Raw genomic sequence first — 24666 nt, 5'->3', positions numbered from 1 at the left:
CAAGAATACAGGATGCTAAAGTTAAGGGGTCATGGAGGCTTCCACCAAGAATTCAAAGGAAGGCCTGTGATGTCAAGCAAAGTGGAACAGGATTAGAATCCCTGTGGGCTGCCTCTGAGAGGGCAATGTGAGAACCTGCAAAGGTGAAGCTGAAGCTGGAATGGAAACCCAAGGATTTAAGAGATGACAGTAACCTGTACTATCTGTAGAGAAAAGCTGCTCACTGTGGGGAGGTCAAAGCCAAAGGAAAGACCATGCAACCTGAAACCAACAAGGGCAAAGGGGCAGAACTGCCTAAGCCCTTTGAAGAACACATCTCACAGCTATGTCCTAGATACTGGATGTGGGGTTAGGGGAACTATTGTTCTGCTGGGTTTCAATCTTGCTTTGGCCCCCTCCATCTTTTCTATGCTCCTATTCCTCCATTTCAGAATGGGAATATTTACTCTGTGCCATGGTATGTTGGATATATGTAATGTGTTTTATAGAGACTCACAGCCAATATTTTGCCTTGAATCTTATAGAATTCTGGGACTTAGGCAATGTGAAAGCTGTTGTGACTATAGAACACTTGGAGATAGACTAAATGCATTTTGCATTGTGAAATTAATGTGAACTTTTGCAAGTCATGGATAGAATGTTATGGTTTGGATATGAGGTGGTCCCCAAAGCTCCTGTTAATGAAGAAATATTTCAAGAGGAAATGATCAGCTTGTAAGAGCCATAAGGTAATCAGTCACCTTAGTTTCAGTGAATTGACTGGGTGATAACTGTAGGCAGGTGGGGTGTGGCTGAAGAAGGTGGGTCACTGGGAGCAAGCTCTTTCCTCTGCAAGGCCCATTCTCCATGATGTGCTACCTCGCCTTAGGCCCAGAGCACTGGAGTTGGCCACCATGAACTGAGACCTTTGAAACTATGAACCCCAAATAAACTTTTTCTATCCTAAGTTGATCTTGTCAGGTATTTTGGTCACGGCAAAGCAAAAGTTGAGTAAAACAGAGACACATTCAGATGGCAGCAAGAGTTATTATTGACTAAAAATTTCTATGACACATATCATAAAAGGTAGAAAGATATTAAGAGATGGTTGAGAAAAGCAAGGTGGGAAAAGACTTTAAGTCAGAGAGTAGGTGGATGGAATTTCTCACTGAGATTGAGGTCTCTAAATGTAGGCAGTAGGAGAGAGGAGATGAGCATATTAGAACTCATATGGTCAGAGAACTGAGAGCTTAAGGTAATGGGTCTTGAACATATTTAAGAATAAGAATAACCATGAGGGCTAAACATGCACATTTAGAACCCATTTAATTTAGAATCGGGAAACTATTATCTTCCAATGTAATTCTAAAGAGGCTGGTCCAGGTTCTACTTGGAAGTTGACTTGTAAATTGATGTCTAGGGTAAAAATGGGAATTGGGATAGGAAGGAAAACTGTGAGAGAAATTAAAGTTTCCATGGTATTATTTGAAAGTTTAGGTGACAAAGAAGTAGGTGGAGGTCCATGTGGCCAATCAGACAGATGCTCAAATTAGGAATGGGAACAACCGAATGTGCACAGTAATATTTGGAGCAGCAGTAAGCAATTAGAAGAATGCTGAATTTACCTATTGGGCTGGATACATTTAGTTATAGAAAGGGCTACAGAGAAAATGGTGTCCCTTAGAAATCCAGTTTTCAACAAAGGTAAGTTAAGGGAAAGGCATTCCTGGAAAGATTGAAAGTTAAGCAAAGTTAGTTCGCAATGAAATAAACATTGCAAGAAATATAGTGGAAATCTATAGTTGGGAGTGGAGAATAATTTTGTGATAAACCATGGATAGAAAAGCACAAAGTATGCTTAATTTTTTTCTCTGAAAAAGAACTAAATAAATACATTTTACCTTATTGTATTTGTTTTTGTTATTACTGCTTTATTTTATGCAATGAAAAGAGACAATAATGTAGCTATATTCTTGTGTGAAGATTCCATATCAGAATACTGAAGACAAGTACTTTGAATACTTACATATGGAAAGAGAAATGGAAGTGACACATTTGTAGACATCCATTAGGCATTACTGGTTAGCCATAAAATACCAGGAACACTTTCCTAACATAAATTATAATATGAAAGTACAAAATATGGTGTGATCAGAATCATAAGTTTTATTCTATTAATGCTGAACATCTAATAAATTCTTAATGGTATTTTCAGATGATGGTCTTACACAGAAGAAGAAGTGACAAAAGAAACGGGGTAGTTTGAGTTTATTCTGACCTACACAAAAGTACTTACTTTCAATGTCGGTTAGTCAGAAACTATAGGTCACAGTATCCTGCATTATGGAATAAAGAAGGAAGGAAATTCAAGCAGGCAAGTCAGACTCTGGGAAAAACACTAAAATTGGAACATTTTATTTTTATCCCATCGTCAGGGATTCTAGCCAAAACATCAATTCAAAAAGGTAAGAAGGTGATAAAATAGAATTCTATTCATACAGTTGAAAGTAATCACATCAGCATTTTTAAAGAGAGGTACATAAATAAATAAATTTAGTTGTTTGGAAAGATCTCAATATGTAAAAATGGGTGTAAGAGAAAATGAATAATATGTCATTAGGTATGAATATAAAACCAGGTCATGTTTCTGTAAGAACAATGCTACATGAGGTAAACAGTAGGTTTCATGTTTTCACTTAGAAAGGGTGGGTAATTCAGAAAAGAGCTACAAGAATATTAAGAAAGCATGATACCATATCCTGTAAGGGCTGGTTAAACAACTGCAGCCAATATGACCAGCTGAATTAATCCTTTCTTTTACAATGTCTTCATCCCATCTCTGATGTATGCTGCTTTCTAGTATCTCCTTAGATTTTTCTCTTTCAGTTTACAACCTAGAAATAAGAAAGGGCCTAACGGTCCACCTGTCATCGGACACTTACTCTTTAGAGAATTTTATCCTTTAATGCCTGGAGTCCTCAACAAAACAGAAAATGTTGCATAACACATTTTGTTATATTTGTTTTCCTAAAGAGGACTTAAGGTTAGGGCTGAAGACCAGGAATATCAGAAATTAATTTTGCTATCTCTAGAAAGCAGAATTAGGAACACTTGTAATAGAGGACTCAAGATAAAATAATGAATGGAGTCCCATCTATCATAAAATGTTGAGCTCCCCATCCTTGGAAATTTTCAAATAGATTTTGAAACTATATAGTGACTTTATAGAATATGTGAATATATATGTAAATATTTATGATGGTCTGGAATTCAACAAAGTTTTTCTTGCTCTAAGTTATGTAATTTCCTTCCCAATCTGCAGGGGAAAATTAATTCTCCAGTTAAAAATCAAAATGCTCACAAGGTACAATCTGAAAAAAAAAATGAGTAGAAAAGAATAGCATGTATTCTATTTATTGTTTTCTTATCTTGCTTCAGATTTAGTTTTTCAGTGAAATTGTGGTTAATCTCCAGTGCTGAATATTTGCTAGACTACTTTCTTGATGTTTTCCTCAACAACTTGCATAATTCTTGCCTCTATAAATACTGTTAATGTTGTAAGCAAATGTTTCCTGTCAATTTGTATTTTCTTGATTACTAGCAAAGTGTTACCTATCTTTTTCAAATCTTTCTGCCATTTATTGTATAATTAAAAATTTTTTTCTTAATATTACCTTTGTCAATTTATACATAGAACTTTTAAGGATCCTAATGTCAATTAACTTGACTCTTAATGCAAAATTTTGCCATTTTGAATAGATAAATATATCTTTGATTTTGAAAAACTATTTCTTCACCATGTTGATTACAATGTTTTCTTTTGTGTTCTTATTTTTAATATTCAACATTTTAATCTACCTATTATTTGATTCATTGTGTGGAGTAGGAACTCTCTTTTGATTTTTCTTCCCCCAAATCAATTTTTTTAAAATACAGAATTTATTCATCAGTTAGGATTGACTCATTTGTCATGTATTAAGTGATAATACTCATTAGAGAACATACTGTTGAAAAGGTGCATTAAAAAAAAAAACTACCAGCAGCAGGCTGTTTCATCAGTGTTTTGTGTGTGTATGTGTGTGTAGCATTTGAATCACACTTATAAAGCATTTGAAAATTATGTTTCTTATGTAATAAGAAATATAATTTCAAAGCACCAGTTTAGGATTTATTTAAATTAGAAAATAAGATTATTCTCAATATGTTAGTTGATGAATTGCTTAAAAATTTTGACAACTGTGAACAACTTAAAAGCTTAATATTAAATTAATTGTTCTCTGATATTTAAATATTAATTAAATTTTGATCCTGAAGTTGAGACTCAATATTGTGTACTGTCTTGATATATAGTGAAACAGGAAGGGCCTCCAATGGCAGAATCAAAAGTGCCCTCTTCACTGTGCTGTAGAGGAGGAGATCCCTACCTCTAAAACCTTCTTATTATAGGGACCTTATTATTGGCACAGTTCCTGCCGATTCTTGAGTGTTAGGTTTCAGTCTCCTGACAACCCATAGAATCATTCACACAATTTCTCCAACAGGAACCAGGGGCACTAGAAAGTCTGAGGTTATCTTTTCACAATTCCTAGTACTTTTTTCTGTTCTTTTGTATTATACTACATGGTAATTTCTCCTCCTCCTCCTCCTCCACCACCACCTCCTCCTCCTCTTCCTCCTCCTTCTGCCACTTTCTTTCTATTCTCTTCCTCCTCCTTCTTCTTTCCTACTACCCCTGTTTTTCATGTCTTTATTATTTAAATTATACCACCTGTTTCTTCCCCAAATATGCACATCAACTGGATTTTTACTCTGCTTTTGAGTGTAAATCTAAAATAAATGGCTCTGTGTGTTTTATAATGTTTTCCTTTCCTCAAACTCTGAGTGAATTTGACCAACAAATTGCAATCCAGCTCTTTGCGTTTGGCTGTACCCACAACCCTCTGGTAGGAATGACTCACTTAGCAATGGGGTGAAGATTAAAATAATGTTACAATATTATGTAACAATTGCTAAATCTTTTCAACATTTTGAATCATATTTGAAGTGTTCATGTAGTAATATTATATAGAAAAAAACTCAGAATTCAAAAGTCTGCTACTTCTAAAAAATGCCCTAATCTGGGATAAAATATAAAAACAATATTTACTTTTCTAAGTTTTATTTCATTTTTAATTGACACAATAATTGTACACGTTCATGGGGTATAGTAGGAAGTTTAGACTTATCCATATGTTGTATAATTATCAAATTAGAGCAATTAGCATATCCATCAATTGTAACATTTCTCATTTCTCTGTGGTGAGAACATACTCAATGCTTTCTTCTAGCTATTTTGAAACATGAGCTAGCAGTTATAAAACTGTGCAATTTTATTCTCAAACATAGGGAGCATCAGTGATCAATGGTTTTAACTTTTAATATTCCCAAATTCTACTACTTTCAGTTGCAGAAAACAGTAAAATTGTAACTCATTATCTTGTTATTTTAGCTACTTGAAGCTTTCATTTGTTTATCATAGAGTTAACATCATCCTGTTAAATGATAGTATTTAAGAACATTCAAATTTGTGGTAGAAATAAATTGTGTATAACTTAAACAATTAAAGTAACAAAAGAAAAAAAATTTCAACAGGTAGTAATTTTATGTGAAGAAACAGAACAGAAAACAGTTGCTATGGATTATGAAACCTTAAAGGCTGTAGTTGAAGAGATAGACAAAGTCAACATGGTCATAGGTTACAAGCTGGTTCTTCAAGAATAAAAGAGAGAACACTATGAAAGGCAGGGATTGTATGGACAAGGGGAATTAGAAATTATACAAGAGGTAAGCAGAAAAAAAGTGTCATGTATTTTGAAAATAATTTGTAGTCACCACTCAATTAAATATTAAAATAGATGTCATGCATATTCTTTAAAATACAGTAGCATACTTTTAGCTTTAAGAGAACATAATGAAGGCCTTAATTGGCTGATTTTCATTCTATATTTGTTCCTTCTGAGCTTCTAGTTAAGGAGTAGGAGTATCCCACATATGGGTGTATGCATGTGATTATCCAAACATAATGCAAATATATCACATATATATGACCATAGAAATATCATATTGATTTATAACTCCCTGCCCAGTGCCTCCTTTGTCAGTTGCATAATAAATGTGTTAGTGAAAAAAATCTAATCCATTCTATGAAAGTCAATTATAGAATTCTGCTTACAATGGAAAATGTCATTACCAGTAAGGATACAGAAAGATAATGAGAGCATAACTTGGATTTATCTTTTACCACCTTATGCAGGACAAGATAATTGGAACTGTAAGCTTTTGAGTAGTTGTCTTTGGAAACAAAGATTCAAATAAGTGATTAGATTTCTTTCTATGATTATTTATTAAGACATAATAGTCTTAATTAAATAAGAATTACTAACACTAAATGTTAATTGTGTTTTTATTATAAAAATTTTACTTCTCAAATGAGAATGATATTTTCTTCTGCTTAGAAAATTTTCTCTAAGTTGTTTACTGTATGATATTTCTTAATAGCTTTTCCTGTAGCAGATATTTGCAATGCCAGGTGCCTATTATTTTAATATTAAAACATCCCAGGTCATAATATTTTATAGTTATAAATTATTCATGTTTAATATAGTAATTTAGTTGTTAATATATATTTAATATAAAGTATATTTTATGTAATTTAAGCAAAGTAATTATAAGTATGCATATATATGTTTACTATAATCAAACCAGTATAAATACATGAGGAAGGAAAACTATCAATAGCAAGTAAGTATGATTTATAAAGTATTTTAAAATAAATAATTTCATATATCTATTTTAGTAGACTGATAAAAGAATCTTTCCTAAGGAAATATTTTGCAAAAGAAGGTTAATAACATTTCCAAGGTTACATAATAGACAGATGTCAAAACCAACGTTCTACCCTGGGTTTTTGTGTAGTGTGTATCATTTCTAAATTTAGAGAATCAGTATAGACAGCACTTAATAGAATATGAGTAATTTACCTCCTAAGTGCTTGACATCTAAAGATGGTCTTATATGTAAATATGTTAAGGTGAAATGGTTTTCGATAGTAAGAAAATTCTCAAACCTGACACTGGTATTCAATAGGGAATGCAATTATATGATACCCTTCATAATTGTTTATTTTCATATTGATAATTTTTCATCAGCAATAATATAGGTAAAATAAAAAGTAAAAGTTAAATAAAATATATTATAGGAAACAACTTTTATGTATTATTTCTCTTGATAAACTGTACTGTGTTTTAAGAGAGAAAGGGGAAGATGGGGGAAGAAGAGAAAGAATGTTTGTGTTACAAGAATTTTCATGAGAAGAGGAATAGAATTGTTTAATTAATATCAATAACACTGTGATTTTCAGGGCTGCTTCTCCTTTGTAAGGATAGTAGTCATTAATGTTCCTTCCACACGGGAAAATGATAGAGAAGAGAATGTAATCTGTAACAGAAAATCACTAAAATGTAGTGATCCGAGGAAATGCCGTCAAAAGAAGTTAAGTCAAGGTCAATAAAAAAAATGTACCAACAGGGATGACAGAGATTATGGATGGATTTATAATTGGAATATGATTACTAATTTGTGTTGTCACACGTGAGGTGAATTTTGAATTGTATTCATGACTGCTAATTTGTGGATCAGAATTTGAATCTATAAATCTAAAGCAAACTCTAAAAGATATAATTTTATCTTTTAAAATTTCTTTATGCAGTCCAGCAGTGTGGAATTGTGTTAATTTTTCTTGGTATCCTGTTATGTGTGTGTGCATCTACATCTGTATGTATATGCCTTTCTCTTTGGAATGTTCTCTGTGATCAGAGGCTTCTTTTTAGTGTAACTCTGGGCATAAATTTAGTATCTGGAACACTGTACATGCTTGAAAAATATTTTCAGAATGAATTTTAAAAAATGATTTGAAGAACTCTCTTTAAATAGCTGAAGGCCAAAGTTAGGATCTTCATAATTCTGATCAGTGTCAGTCTGAGTCATCATCATTGATTTAGATATTCAAGAACAAAACCGATCAATATCACACCTACTTCAGTAGCCTATGAATACTTTAGAAGAAATAAATTCAGGGTAGGGAGGAATATGTGAAGAGAGCAACTAGAGAAGGAGAGAATGACCTGGTGGAGTAAATAAGTCATCAAATGAAACATCTGAGGTAAGTTCACAGGTGAGTTTTTCCTCTGTTAATGTTTTGACTTCAGTTGCATCAGAAGCTAAAATCAGAAAGTGAAGATAAAATCAGAACTCAAAACCTCATGTACCTAAAATAGACTAACATTTAGTGAGTCTAGAATCAAGTAGAGTGGCTGATATGCAACCCCTTTTCAATTGCTATTTGTTGAGTGAATGAAAGAAGTCAAACTGGATTTTCAATTACCATCTCATAGGGGACTGAGAAACTATAAACAGGCAAGGCAGCAATAAATTTTACAAAGTCCAATAACCTTTCCAACTTTCCCATGTTTGTTATTGCCTCACCTTAGTGTCTTTATAGAGTTATTGGCTAGGAAAATCATTACAATTAGATTTGTTCTTAACTATAGAGACAGGGGAAGGCTGGGGAAAAGGGTAAGAATATGGAAAAAGAGAACTCTCCTGGCAAAAGAAGGAATGATGAATGCTATCAAAGACAGTGAGAAGCCCAAATCTCCCTTATCTTCTGCAGTAAAGGAGAGCCAGGGAAAATCACCTGGCTTAACACCCATTCATTAAATCACACATTCAACAAATTAAAATATCCAAGGAACCACACCTCTAATATCAATATTATATTATCATAAATGACTTGTGGTTATTTATTTTCAAACCCTGTTAAGCATGTGTGTTAGCAGGTGATTTTATTTTCCCCTTTAAACATTAAGTTATAAAAAAAATTATCCTGACATTCTGGTGGCAACAGTACTCCTTTTTAAAATTCCCATAAATTAACGGTAATTAGTTTAGAGAAACTAAAAATCATGGGTCACATTTAAAATTCAAGTAAGAGAATGAGCACATAAGTGAACACCACAAAATGTGTAGACAGGATCAAAGTTCCCTCAGTAAAAGACTCAGGCAGTTTCAGCATCTGTAGGAAAAGAAATAAGGGAAAGCTTCAGGGGGTGTGAGTCCCCTAGAAAAGAACACCACGTCACTGTCACTGAGTGTCAGCCAACTTTACAAGAACTACTGTAGCTGGAAATAATTTTACCTGTATTTCATTTCACAAGTGAGTCAAAGGGATTCACTATAAAGTTTACAATGCACAAAGATTTGGGTATATGAATCCTGGAAATAACTGAGAGTTACTTGATCTAGAGTGAACAGATTCTACAGGAGGAAAATTTAGTGGGGGAAAAAATAAAACCTGATAGTAGTAGAATACAAATTCAGCAAGAAGTGAAAAGGGAACAAATGCATTGATTAAAAGTGTGCGTGCGTGTGTGTGTGTCTGTGCACGCGTGCATACCTATGTTCATGACTTTGACAAGACTCAATTTATAGAAATTACATAAATATGTGCAAATAGAATAACTCATTTATTAGTAGAAATAATATTGATGCTGTCTTACAAAGCTAAATCTAACACATGCTAGTTGTCTCTCTGTATTACTATGGATCACTATCTTCTAGAGGAAAAAAATCAATGTAGAGAAAAGTATGCAGTGTGTAATAACACATTCATCCATCCATATGTATACATACACCAACATTTGTATAATATTTTCAGTGACACTGAGAAATATACAAATTGCTTATTTGCCAAATCCCATTATGTTATATGTAACCAATATGTAAATATATACATGTATTTATGTTCTAAAATGTAGAACAATAAGTCAGAAGAAGCAGTTTGGAAAAAGTCACCTATAATGAGATTGATGCAATAAAATGGAAGGCAGAAATAAAAGCAAGCTGTCATTGACTATTCCTGGTTTGTTGGATATTTCTTTAGAAACATGCACGTATTTTACATAATTTTTTAGAAATTCATTTTTCTAGAAGGGAGACCAATAGGGTAGAGGAAGGAAATCAAGAGAGAGGGAAGAGGAGAGGGCATGGGAAAGTATTGGGGAATGAAATCTTTCAAATTGTGCTTTCTACAAATACATATATACCAGAGTAAATATCTCTAATATATGTGGTTATAATCTATTGATAAAATTATTATTATTATAGAAGGGAAATATGTAGAATAGAGAAAGCTGATTAGAAGGAGGAAGGGAAAGAGAAGGTACTGATGAATGAGATGGATCAAATACAAGTACATATACAAATATGGCATAATGAATCCCACATAATGTAAGTCTAAAATATAGAAAAAAAATTTAAATAAATTTTTATATTGATTTTTGAGAGCAATCTATAAATATTAAAAAATCAAAATTATAAAGGAACACAAATGTGTATCCAGTTGATATAATCACACATTTATAATCACATAGGAATGCAACATCCAAGGCCTTTGAAACAAAATAACATCTCTGTACCTACATATGTAACATACGTTTAAAACAATAAGAATTAGAATAGAATTTGTGTTCTTACAGTAACCACACTGACATGGTTATTCTAATCAAGTGATGTTGGTATCATGGAGCTGTGACAAATAACTCACGCAAGCTCGTACTTGTCCCTAGTACAACTGAGATCTCTCAGCATGGGAGAAAGGAGATATAAGTGTGAAACACAAAAATAATTGTTCTTGTTTGAGATGAAAGGACCAAGAGTGACACTAATATTTCTTTTTCAATTAAAAAATCATTTTTATCGTACACGGGCCTTTATTTTTTAATTTTAATTTTTTACATTTATTATGTCATGAATTCATAGGGAATAGATTCCAGTTCAGGCTCCTTTCCATTTGTTCTCACAAAATGTGCTTCTCCTGGGGGGGGGGGGGGCGGGGGGATGGGGAAGGCAGGCGCTTCAGCTGAACCCAGGTACCTTTCTCTTTGGCTTCCTTCTTTTTCTGATCATTTTCCTTCACACGTTCCAGGAAGCTGTTTCGGCTCTGAGAGTGCTTAATATGCTCACTACGAACATTAATTCTCTTGGCAAGAATCTTGCCCTAAACTTGCTTATTCACAACAATGCCAACAGCATGCTGGGTAACACTGTAGACTCTCCCAGTTTTGCCATGATAACATTTGTGGGGCATTCCTTTTTGAACAGTACCCATTCCCTTGATGTCTATAATATCATCCTTCTTGTAGATTTGCATATATGTGGACAAAGGAATAACTCTATGTTTTCTAAAAGGCCTAGAGAACATATACTGGGTTCCTCTCCTCTTTCCCTCTGTGTTCATCATTTTGGCAAATTACTGGAAGATGGCGGTTCCGGCCAAAAAAAATCGACACTAATATTAATAGTATATTTCACAGGGACCCATGAGCATCCCCTACAGCAAAATTTGTGGCAACGAAATGCCATGCCTTGAATCAGGAGCCAGGATCCTTACAAAGTAGCCAAATCCAGTCTTGGGCCACAAAATTATAAGATGAACTTGGAACATTTTGTTATTTGTAGTAAAATAAACAGGTTCCTTCTGTTGAAGTCAAAATAATTTGAGTATCAACAATGCCCAAATAATCAATAAATTCTCAATGGATTTAAATATATGACTATTTTTAAATTCATTATCTCATAAAGATAATAAACACAAAAGGAAAATAATTGTCCACAGTTGGAGGATGCAAGTTAACCAGAACTGCATTTTGAAAACTAGCTGCTAAAGATAAGTAAGCATTTATTTCATCTTTTTTAATAAACTGTAGCACTGAGTAACCTAATAGTAGAGAAGTTTCTTTTCATAGATTTATTGCAGCTAATGAATGGAGAAAGAATTATGACATAGTTTCACAAACCCTAATGAATTAATGGGTTTAGGCGTTGATCATTAACAGCTGCTAATATCACACAAAGACAGCTGGATCTTACAGAAGCCGACAAGCCCCTTTTGAAGTAATTTTCCTTAAATATTGAACATGAATCTGATTTAATCTCTAGATTCAACTCTCAATTTATAGAAAAGACAAACTATGCTGAAAGAAAAGCTATGAGATAAATAACAAATCACTTTTTCATGTTATTATTTTTATTAATTGAAAATAGCATATAAAAAAGATGTAATTATTTTTCAAGCTACCTCAGCCTTCCAGAAGTAATTCCCCAATTCATTGAAGAAAAACTCAAACAGGTTTTTAAAATCCTCAGTATTAAATACAAGGGTGATGCAAATCAGTTCAAGGTGATTTCTGGTTAGCTGTGAGCTGACAGGCTAGCTAATGACATTCTCTGGGAAGGATTACCTCTGAATAAAATGGTATCACTGAAATATGAATATAAAGAAAAAAGATTAAATATCTTGTTTTGAAGTTAATCACAAGCTTTGATATCTTTCTCCTTTTCATTCCAAGAATGTTACTGATCATCATAGCCAGAATGTAGTATACTCCCATTTATTTGTTCTTGACACATCATATTACATGCACATGAGATATCTGAGTCCCTGCCTATAGGTTTGAATTTTCTCAACCTTTAAACAGGAAAGACTACATCCCTCAGATATTTGTGAAGGCAACTTGAGAATAAAAACCAGGTGTTATTTTTTCTTTCTTATGAAGCAATGGCTTTTTGTGAAAGCACTTATTCCGTCATTTATTCATTCAGTCATCGGTCATTTGACAAGTGTCCATTATATGCCAACTGGAGATAGAATGGTTCACTTACTATTATTTGTTTTTGAACGGCTTTATTCATCATGTGCTGGGCATCTTTAAAACAGGCAGAGCTGTGATTTGAACAGAGACATTAGCTCCAGATTCTATCTACATCAGTGCTTTCCAAACTTTCGCCATTCATGGTAATTTCAGTGTCTCAGTAATTTATTTGATGGAATGAAAATACCCAAATAAATGTCTTAGAGTTTCCTTATTATACATTTAGTCCCCCAAACTTAATAATTATAATAGTGTAGGTGGTGCCTCACAGGTGTCTCTGTATTTATTTTACAATATCTTTCAGATATTGAACAGACCTTGTGGTGCTTCTGCAAGTTTACTGTGTGCCCCAGGATGCCTAGATGCACAGATTGGAAATGAATATCAGCTAGTTTAAGCTCTACACATGCTTCTTGAATATAAAAATAGTTCCTACTCTCAGTCTGAACCCTGACAACAAAATTTATGTTAAAAATCATAGTTATGAAGATAAAACTTTAAAAAATAAAAACAAAATATTAATAGACACATACTTTAAAGTTTGACTCTCAATCATGGTCATAATTGAAATATTAATATATGTTTAAGAGTTATAAAAATAAATCCAAGGATCTCTATTATACAAAAGTGGTATGATAAAGTATACAAGAACATAGGTTTTCAGAGATAAGAGGGCAGAAGTATGATCCTGAATCAGCCAATGCATACCTAGGTGATTGTAGACAAGCTACATAATGTCTCTTGGTACCTCAGTGCCCTCCTCTGTAAAATGGAGAATATAACATTCAACTTGCAGCTTGTTATTCTGATCTACATAAGATGCCAAACATATTTACTGCTTGGCATTGAAAATGAGATAAATATTGAATAAATGAAATAACAAAGGGATATAATTAAAAAGTTGACTGCAAAAGCATTATTTGAACAATATAATCAAAATGCTATGGTATTTCAGAGTGGTAGATGTTACTGCTTGAAGGGTCTCAGAATATTATAGAACTGACTTTTGCGAGTAACTTAAGAGCAGTGACAAAATATTTTTTAATCATAACTTCAGAAAATCTCTTCTAGGCCTCATTAATACTTTCTATAATTTTAACGAATTCACACTAATGATCTAATGTGTCTGTTTCCTCCTGTTTACGATCTACTAAATTATTTTTATGTTCCATAGTTTGAAAGATACTATTTAAAACATGGGCAGAAATAGAATTGTATCTTTAACTGCAAAATCAAATAGTAGATAGTTAGGGACTAATCCTTCCAACAGGCTAGATAGGCTGAGAGCCTGCCACTACTATTGCACAAAGATCTGGAATAAATTATGATGGCCTATATGTTTCACATTGTTGCACTCACTAAAGAGAAAATTGATTCCTCAGCAACCCCCCACCCCCGCACCGCCGCCTCCAAGCACATATAAACAGTAAGCTGAACAAAAAACAATAAGGAGAAAGCACCTGAAAAGGGAAGGGTATGGTCAAGTGTGTTTACCTTTAGGGAAAATGTCCATGTATTGTCATGCAGGAATGAAAAGTAAGTCTTGGAGCCAGGCAAAGCAGAGAATGTCTGCTAGAGATTCTACAATTAAACAACAGAGGCCTAGGATAAAAGATCAATCATTCCAAGTCAATTGGAACTACTCATTCTGGGAAAACTTAAATTCACTGTGGGTGAACAACAGTCCCAAGTTTGGGAATTACACATTTACATAGATCAATTTCAAAACCAAATGTACCAAACCTATACAGGAAGAGGCCAAAAGTACCAAACCTCTTCCTATACAGGAAGAGGATACCATAAGTAAAAGTCAGCAAGAAGGAAAAAAACTCAACCAACCAACCAACCAAACAAACAACCCCAAACATCCAACAATAATAACAGATTGAGACTACCGTGAATGTCAGATGTTGAAGGAGTTATATTAAAACCTCAAGAATATAATTATGTGTGAATTAAAGAGATAAAAATAAGATTGAGCAAATTTCAGAGAAATAGCTTATAAAGAAAAGATAGGAAAATATACTAAATCAATAATAGTGGTGATTCACATTGGATTGCAATGGCCAACATTTTATACCCAGTATATGTGGAAGAATTAAGGTCTGACAATGTTAAGGGCTAGCAACAATGTGAAACATTTGGGAATATTTTTGGTGTCCTGATGGGAATACAAAGTGGAACAATCAATTTGTAAAACAATTTTTCATTAATACTGAAGATGATTATGTGCAACTCAAAACTTGTCAATTCTACATCTAGAAAAACTCAAATGATGTCTAATAAGAACAACTCACATAAATGGGACCACAAGTTTTTACACTCTCAGTGTTGAAGGAACTTAAGTCTATGGGTCATGGGAAAGAAACATTACAAAAGAAGGGGAACTAGGAAATTTGCCTAGGTGGTGGAAGAATTTGGGACTTAAGCAAATCTTCTTGTAGGTTTTAAGTTCAAAACCATGCTGGCTATTTTGTGCAAAAAAGTACCCTGATCAGGCAATTTTTTTTTTTAAAGACAGATTCATTTTTGGTATCCCTGTGTGACTGACAGCAATAAATGTACACCTTTAGAGGAATTCACTTCAAAAGAGTTCTCTAGTAGTTTCCATAGGATCTATGAAAAGAATGGGCAGGCTTTCAGGCATGGAGGCTATACACAGACCCTCTCTCACAAGAGCTATCCAGCTATACTAAATGCCTGACCCTGCAGAAGTAGAGAAACTGACCTTCTTATCACTCCCAGAAGACTCTTTTGCTTGGAGGAGCACTGAGTCAGTTTTACAGAAGAGATGCCTGTACCTCAAATGGGTTTGCTTTCCTTGCTTACAGAGCTTTTGTTTTCTTTTATGTTGTTTTAGTTTAAGGTGGGTAAATAATAGAAAGAGCGGGATATGATGGGTTTTACCTAGCAGAGGAGAAAACTGATGTGGGAGAGGGAAGGGATAATCAATCATTAGACTCAAGTTCATGAACGAAGAACTACCTTTTGGACTACTAGTGATTGAAATAGCAAAGGATCAGGGTCATGAACAGTTGTAATGGATGTGTAGGTCCCATGCTCAGATCAATTTTGCCAGAAGGTACACAACTGAAGAAGCACTGTTTTTCACTCCACCCCAGCTGTCCCATTGTCTGGAGAGTCACCTATAGTCTAGGACAGACTGGAGCCTCATTATCCAGGCAGTTATCACAAGCTGTCTTCTGTGCCCTCTCGGCATACTCCAGGCCAATGTTTGTGAAGTAATTGAGGAAGTTTCTCATCATAAAAGACTGAAGCTAGTTTCTAGCTGGGTTTCTTTTCTTCCTTGGCTTTTACCTATTTTCCATTCTGCTTCCCTATTGCCCTGTTCATAAACACTCGATAAATATCCTGAACAAAAACACTCTTTTAGGATTCTGCTTCTAGTAAACTCAAGCTAAGACAACTTGAAAAGGCAATTGTCTATATCATTCTTTTCCTTATGTCCTTTTTCCTAAAAATCTATGCTTGCTTACATTCTTGGTAGTCCTTCTCTTGCTCATTAAAAGAAAGCCATACCCTTTACCTTTCTCGAGTCCTACTGAAGAATATTTTTCCAAGGTGAAAATCCTCCTAGGGTGAATGTGAGAGCGGAAAAATATAACATGATAATATTGATTTCAGGGTAACCTACTCTAGCCATCAATCAAGGCACTGTAAACACAGCTGATTTTCATTATTCCCTTTATGATGTGTTTGTGTGTTTGAGAGAGAATGAGAGAGATTTGGTTACAAGCAATTACTGCTAAGTCTGTGTTTTAGTTTATGCTAGGAAGATTTATAGTCAGAAATTTGAACAACAAGGCTGTGGTAGAAATGACAATTGTTTATTAAAATATCTTTTATGTGTGATTTGTTTGTCAAAGAATTCACTGCACTTGAATAAGTTCAAATAAGAGTAAATTAAAGATAAAATTAGTATAAAACATTAACTCTTAAAAATATCTGACTTCCTTTGGACTGGGGTTGTAGCTCAATGGTGGAGCACTTTTCTCTCAGGTGTGAGGCACTGGGTTTGATCCTCAGCACCACATAAAAATAAATAAATAAAATAAAGATACTGTGTCCAACTATAACTAAGAAATGTTTTTTAAAAGTATGACTTCCTGTTCACATATTTAAATGTATTTCAGAAAATCTCAAAGTCCATCTAAATATACATCTTTAGCTGGAGTTAAAAGCTTAAGCACTTGGTGATATTCATCTGTTACATTTAATTGGCACATTTCCTAAGACATCTGAATTTGCAAGATACAATAGACAAAACTGACTGGAAAAGAATAAATGATTTTTTAAGAGAAGCTGTAATACTATTGCTGAAATTGTTTTAAATTTAATAATAAGAATAGACTGTATGAAAGGAGAAAGATTGAGTTAGTAGGTTTGACAGTAAAGAATGTGCATGCTAACTAGGTTTAATGGCAGGCATGTTGAAGAAATTCACAGGTCCATAATTTGATAGATACATATCTCTGTATCTATATCATTATTTACATAACTACAATTTTTATCATCCTCAAATGATAGTAAAATTAACAATAGTTTTTCTCAATCCTGAGTGTTGTTTAAGTTTAAATTAGGTACCATTCCATGAAACACAAATATGCAAATAAATAGTTATCTGATAAGTGTGGAAAAGCCTTTTTGAGGTATTTCCTGAAACTCAATGAACAGGCTGTAATGACTGCGTAAGCATCCTGCTATAGAACAAGATGTTACTAATTTTTTGCCTGAAAGAAAATTGTAGAAGCACTTGATAACTTTTTAGCTGGTAGATCTTTAAAGATATATTTTTTTAAAAAAAACAAGACATTGTTACATGGATTTTTTAACATCTAATTTAGAGGCAGGTAAAAGATAACTTTCATTCCAAATTACTTAATTATGTAAAAAAAATAGAATTAACATTTATAAAAAATGATGCTTAACTTGTCCATTTCTAAAATAAGTCAAATTCATCAATGAGAACATACACTCATTGAAAAATATCCTTATTCAAATTTCCCATGAGGTTTATTTCAAATACACTATTTTATGTTCACTAATGTAATTTCTTTTCACAGTTTGCAAAATGATTTGAATTTTGATCAAACGCTACACTAGTGGTAGTGCCAACTCAGTACAGGCTTGGAAATTTTTAGAAAAAAAGGAAATAGAACTCATTATAAAATCTCAAGTTGGTACTTTTTGCTCTGTGAGAGTATGAACAAAAGATTCCCATACATAAGTCACATTTGATATTTTCTTATGCAGTAAATTGAGTGGAATCAGTTATGGGGGAAAGCAATATAAATTTTTTGAATGTAAAAAAAGAGTTTCTTCATGGTCACTGTTTTTCTCTCAATTCGTGATTAAAGTTATTCAATTATTTTTGCTGAAAGCACTTATTAGAACCACTGGACTCAAAACAGAATTTGTTACCTGATATTTAGAGTCAATACATTCTTTTGAGACCAACATTTTGAAACTATAATTTGCAACCCACAGGTGATTATCCTACAACAGGGTAAAAATTAGGTTGGTATGAAATAGTGTGTACCTTTTGCAAGTTGAAAAAATGTTGTTATGAAAGAGAAAGTGGAAAAAAATAAACCTATTAGATTTTGGGGCCACAGATACCTCCTCTAGTTGATAAAGTGTCGGAAGAAGTGATTAGGAAATTGAAAATATTTTTATTCAAGAACTCAAAACTATACTCCTGCCAGGAAAGACTTTGAGTACATCTAAGGTTACACATAAGCCAATTTTTTTTGATAGACCCCTATGTTAGGATACTTGTCTACAATGATCAAGCAGAACGAAGCATCTTTTAACAGTGAAGTCAACAATTTACAGTGAATCATCACTGTATGTTTTTTCTTTAATGAATTTGTTGAAAAAAAAATTAACTGGGGAGTTAGTTTTAAACAGGGCTCCAGTTTTTTTCCTGTGAGACAAAGGCAGAAATCAAAGGTATATAGAAGGATTAAACACTTAATGTAGTAATTTGAAAATGAGAACATGTTGATGATAAAAGTGGACAATGAAGAAAAAAAATAATATATATATATATATATATATATATATATATATATATATATATATATATATTGTTTTTGGAGTACTGGGGGAAAAGCCATAGGTAATGGCTTAAATTAAGGTCATATAAAACATATTATTCAGTAATGTCTTTGTCACATAGAAGCACAAATAATTAGTGGGGCTGTTGGAGGCTTCATTGTGGGACCTCTAACCCATTACTCTCATTTTATAAATGAAGACCCAATGACATTTTTTTTTAATGAGCAGCTTTTTTAGTTTATTAGAACCCAAAAGACCCAATGAAATTAATGAGAGGGTTTTGCCTACAATTCTATCAGTGCTAGGACCAGAAAAACTAGTTCTGACTATTGGTTGGGAGTTCTTGCTTTTTTTCTATTCTTCTCTAGCTACTTTTATATCAATGTCTTGCTTTCATGTTCCATAGTCCTACCAATTACCATAGAGTTCAAATCTTTCTTCCTGTGAGAATACAAATGGAGTGACTCTTTTTGCAGTTTTATCTTTCCATTTTCAGAGACTGTAATAATAATGTTTTGGGTTTGTTCTCTTCCAATGTTCTGGGGAATCAGAATTCTCAAACATGTGAATATATTTTTACCACCATTAAAACTTCTCTGAAAGTATCAGTTTCAAATATTGCAAAGTGACCTTCAAAGAATGTATTTAATCCATCAAAAATTATACCTGCTTATAGTCATTCAGTCATATAATGCCATGAAAATGAAGCATAGCGCACACTCACATACACATACAAACCACTCATCCATATTCAGAACATGTCTGTTGGTTTTTAATGAAATTAAATGCTGCCAGAAATATGCATGATACTTAGAGTGAGTTACACATTTTAGCCATGCTATTGAAACATGATTATAGTTATGAAAGAACTAATGTTCCTATTTTTTAGAAAACTTTGTTTACATATCCAATAAAAAATCCAGTGAAATTATAGTTTTTAATATCCTTATCATACTTAGTTATTGTGTTCATGAATTTTTGCAGGTACTAGTGGGAGGGGACATGCACAGTTTTTGAGGTTTATAAAGGATTCAATCTTCATTTGCATGTTTCCCTCCAACAGGACAATTATTAGTCACAATTTCATCTATGTGAGATGTTGCACTACATTAAATTCTTATGACTGTAGAAATAAGTAGATTATACATGCTTTGATGAAATAGAATCTTCTTCAAACAGGAAAGTATTATGGTTTTGTAATGCAGAGAATCTTATTTCAGAAGTAAATCTCCAGATTAATCAGTGGAAAATAGTTTCTTAGAATGATGCACTGCATTTTATTTAGATTGTATGCATTTTAGTGAAATTGTTTCAAGTACCTCTGAACTTATTTAAATAAGAAAATACTTTTATAGTTTCAAGTTAAACGATTTTTAAACTTTTAAAAGTTGCAATATCTTACAGAACTAGGAATTGTTCACTACATTTGAACTTCTTTTTTCCTCAATTCAGTAGAGTGTTCTTTATATATTCTAGCTTTACTAAATTCTTACTTGATTTTATGATTTTGTTAGTTTTAAATGTCTTAAAAACTGCAGTTCAAATACCAGAGTATCTTCATCTAGTTTTACCTGAGTTCATATAAGGTAGATATACCTGTAAATTACGTACAGAAACTGCACTCTAGCTTTGCCAAACATTGGAGAATTAGCTTGAAGTTCACTTGAATCTTGAAACTTTTCTTCCTCCACACTTTCTTTTAAAATTAGTACAGTTTCTTGTGGTTGTTCCATAAGCCATTACCAAGATACAATTAGATTTTAATTTTAATAGCATTTTACTACATGAAAGTTTTTTTTAATTATTGTAATCCACCTAAAAAGATACAAAATAGAATAAAATAAGACAGAATTGGCTTGTTTTAAACATAAAAGTCATTGAAGAACTAGACAGAAAAAAACCAGAATCCCTTATATCTATTATAAGAGATGAAATCACTAGAGTCATATAAATTGTACTAAAATGAAGGCATATCAGTCAGAAAGGAGTTGGTTTATTTTCTTTGCTAATTGGTATATTTATTATCTAAGGCAGAATTTTTCAGTCTATGTCTTTGGATTTATTCTAATCAGTATAAAAGTCCTCTGTTACACACACTCATACACAATTCATTCCATAAGATTAGAGATTCTAATATTTTCTTCTGATATTCTAATAGGGCACATGCAACCTTGTTTTGAGGTCCCTATTCCAGTAGAATATCAAGACTAGTCAGTGACCACCCTGCTGTATAGTTATTTGTATCTTATTTATATGTCCAACAATTACATATCAAGAATTGTCTCATCTTTTACCATTATCTTGAAATTTTAGGTCCTTAATTCTTGATGTGGTGTCTACCTCTGGATAATCATTTTATAAAAGAAGAAACCCCAAAACTAACCTTTTGACTTGAACGGTTGCTTATTCCTTGATAGTTATACTGCCTACTGTAAAGTTGGCAAACACCCAAGAATAAATATAAACCAGGAAGATGTTTCTTTTATACCCGTTAATGACTTGTGTAAATCCTCTTATTGTGCTTTTATTTGGAAGTAAGAATAATTTCTCCTGAATTCAAGATGACATTGATGGTAGTTCTTATATCCAAATAGATTTTGGGGTCTTGATTAACTTATTACCTCCTGGCTCAGTACAGGGAATAGCAATGCCTAATTTGAATCTGTATCTTAATTTGAATTTGTGCAAAGTGATACTTAATTTTGAATCTACAGGTTAATGGGAAACAAAAGAAACATAATATATAAGTGGTAGGATGGCATCTCAAGTCCAACAGGATGTACAATGAGAGAGTTTGTAATGCCCAGTGTGTTAGCTGTTTATTACTCTGACCAAAACATCTGACTAGAACAACCTAGAGGAAGAAAGATTTATGTTGGCTCATGGTTTCAGAGATCTCAGTCCATAGTCAGTTGACTCCATTGCTCTGGGCTGAGATGAGACAGACCACAGTGGCACAAGGGCATTGTGGACAAAAGCTGGGAAGGAGAAAGAAAAAGAGGGAGAGAAAGAGGAGAGGGGAGAAGCTAGAGAGAATAAACCTACAAGGGAATGACCCCTGTGAGCTACTTCCTCTAACTAAGTCTTACCTCCCAGTATTCTACCCAGATAGCAAAGGATTAATACAGTGGTGAGGTCATAGTCTTAATGATCCAATCATTGACTTAAAACTTTATCTCTGAACATTGCTGCATTGGGGACCAAGTTTTCAACTCACCAGCTTATGAGCAATTTCCAGATCCAAACCATAACACCAAAAGAAAGTATAGCAAGCTGAACTAAAATTAATCTCAGCATAACAGATAGTGCCATACGCACATTGCCATACGCACATTGCTCATGGTATCCCCATTGTGGGTAACAATTAAGAAATGATATAATATAGCACATTAAGTTAATGCTGTTAATTTTGGTACTGTCCATCAGGTTGCTTTGTTTTTGCCTAAATTATGATTTGTTTTTGGCTATCTTTGAATAAAAATTTACAAATGAGTTTATATAAAATTTATGTTTTCAAATATCCTTTGTAGTATCTGAGAAATGATTTAAATTATTGTTGGGGTTTATGGACTTGAAAATAACTCAAATTTAAAAACCACTAATAGGGCATGATGAATAATATAATCAATAATAAACTGTGTTACAATTGTAGCATTAATTTATAATTTTTAAAAAGTAAAGCAACTCCTATAGGCTTCTAAGTTATTTGTAATTGTGTAAGGGAGATGGTGATATTTACTGAGCTAACTTAGTTTCAGAAGACTTGATTTGCCTTGGAGGTTCTTTCCAATTTAATTTAAGTTTCTCAACCAGGGAGCAACTCAAATGATTTGTAGTTTCATAAAGCATTCTGAAAGGCCATTTCATTGGCCATAGGAAATAAACTTGGAATCAGATTCCCTCTACCCAGTCTGTGATAGAATGCCACTTTCACAATGGGCCATACAACTTTTATTGGAAATTGTTGTATTGCCATAAAACCAAACTCTTCACTGTATTTCTGGTCATGTTCAGTGAATAAATATTTATACTATGATTTAAGCATAGTGTATAATACTTTCAAGGCCATGATCTCTCATACTAATATGATTTACTTATTTCCAAAGATCCTTTTTTAAGACATTTAAATTATAGTAAAAGAAATTCCTCCTGTCTCTGTATGCTTCTGGTCAGTTTCAAAGCTTGAAAGCTTGCAACAACAAATTCTGCCAAAAAAGAAGAAGTTGCAGCATTTTGAATGATTCTTCTACTTTTTAATAATTTTTTTGACTCTCTCTCACACATACATCTCCAATACACATTTATGGTAAAATTATCTTTAGAAGTTAAATTTTCATTTTAATTGGAATTAATACTTCTCATAAACCTTCAAGACCTAAAGATCCTAAGGTATTTAACATAAATGAAAATTGACTTGTCTTAAATTTCCACATTAATGTATGTATAGTTATCATTGCTTTAAAACATGTTCACTTAATGACCCTGTTTTATTATTTTCATTTGATCTTCCTCCAATACACACACATTTGTTTAAAAAGTGTCTTTGCTAAAAAATAACTATGAATGAAATTATAAAAAATGTGATCACATCAAGTATTACTTTAATATTAACATATAGACTCAAATATTACAGGCTGTCATTTTGTTGTTGTTTTGGTACTGGGGATTGAACACAGGGGTGCTTAACCACTGAGTCACATCCCCAGTCATATTTTATATCATATTTAGAGACAGAGTATCACTTGGTTGCTTAGGACCTTGCTAAGTTGCTGAGACTGGCTTTGAACTCATGATCCTCCTGCCTTAGCCTCCTGAGACGCTGGGATTACAGGCGTGCGCTATGGCGCCCAAATCAGACTGTCATTCTTGAACTTGCTGATATTATGCAGATCAGGCCAAATAATATTGTCCTGACAATGGTTTGATGAACAAGAATTATAGACTGTTGGTCATTTAAGTTTGCAAAAAATAGGAACTAAAAAACATCCGACAGATACTATCTTATAGGAGAGGATATGTTGCCTAATAAAAAGAGCATCAATATATTCAGGGCATATTATAATGCATATTGTTAAAGAGAAGGTTGTCAATGCACTAGTTGATATTTTTCATTAATGAGAAGAGTATTAGAATATTGCGCAGTAGTTACACAGATGTGACTTAGATATGAATTCAGCAGTATCTAATCAGGGGTTGATGTTTCTACTGATTATAAGAAAATAAGACTGTCTCTGGGGTAAATGGTCCTTGGTTAACAAATATATGTATAAAGGTACAAGGGTTGAGCAGTCTTAGCCTGTGAAAGGACATAGAATGGAAGGCAAGAGGGCACCTGAACCATTTAAACATTTCATGGTAACAAATTACCTACCTGCAGTCTGGAATCAACATTAAGTAACTGAAAGGGGAAAGGAGGAATTGAAACAGAGAGGAGATAAAAAAGGAGAATAGAAGAGAGATAAGAAGGAAAAGAAGAAAAAACATTAGACAGAAGGAGGAGAAGAAGAATAAAGAAAATCCTAGTAATATAGTAATATAGTGACCCATGAAGAGCTTATAGAAAAATGCTGGCCAGAAATTAGTTTCAGACATTATAGTATTTAAAGGACTTTTTTTTTAAAAAAAAAAACTTGAATGTACCATATAAAATTTTAATTATCATTGTTATGGGGTACTGTAATGTATTCTCTCCTTTGTTCCCACAAAGGTTCATCAAAATCTATTATAAATAAATGCACTGTGAAGCTATTTGGGAAAGTCAAGGGAAACAGTGTGTAAGGGAACAAAGATGTAGAGACAGACTGCTCAGTTCTGCTTCTGTGTCACTGCATGGCTTTAAATAAACCACATAAAAAAT

At 33.1% G+C, this 24666-nt stretch overlaps 1 protein-coding gene and 1 pseudogene across 2 annotated transcripts in view; both read right to left on the bottom strand.

Moving 5' to 3' along the window:
- Positions 1 to 24666, bottom strand: part of Ndst4 (N-deacetylase and N-sulfotransferase 4) — a 262135-nt gene that overhangs the window by 185643 nt on the left and 51826 nt on the right. The window lies entirely within an intron of this gene.
- On the bottom strand, positions 10818 to 11317 carry LOC101971133 (large ribosomal subunit protein eL21 pseudogene; annotated as a pseudogene).

This window comes from Ictidomys tridecemlineatus, chromosome 9 (genome assembly GCF_052094955.1).
Source record: "Ictidomys tridecemlineatus isolate mIctTri1 chromosome 9, mIctTri1.hap1, whole genome shotgun sequence".
NCBI lineage: Eukaryota > Metazoa > Chordata > Mammalia > Rodentia > Sciuridae > Ictidomys > Ictidomys tridecemlineatus.
Note: the sequence above shows the minus strand (reverse complement) of the source record. Positions and strands in the feature narration are given on the sequence as shown.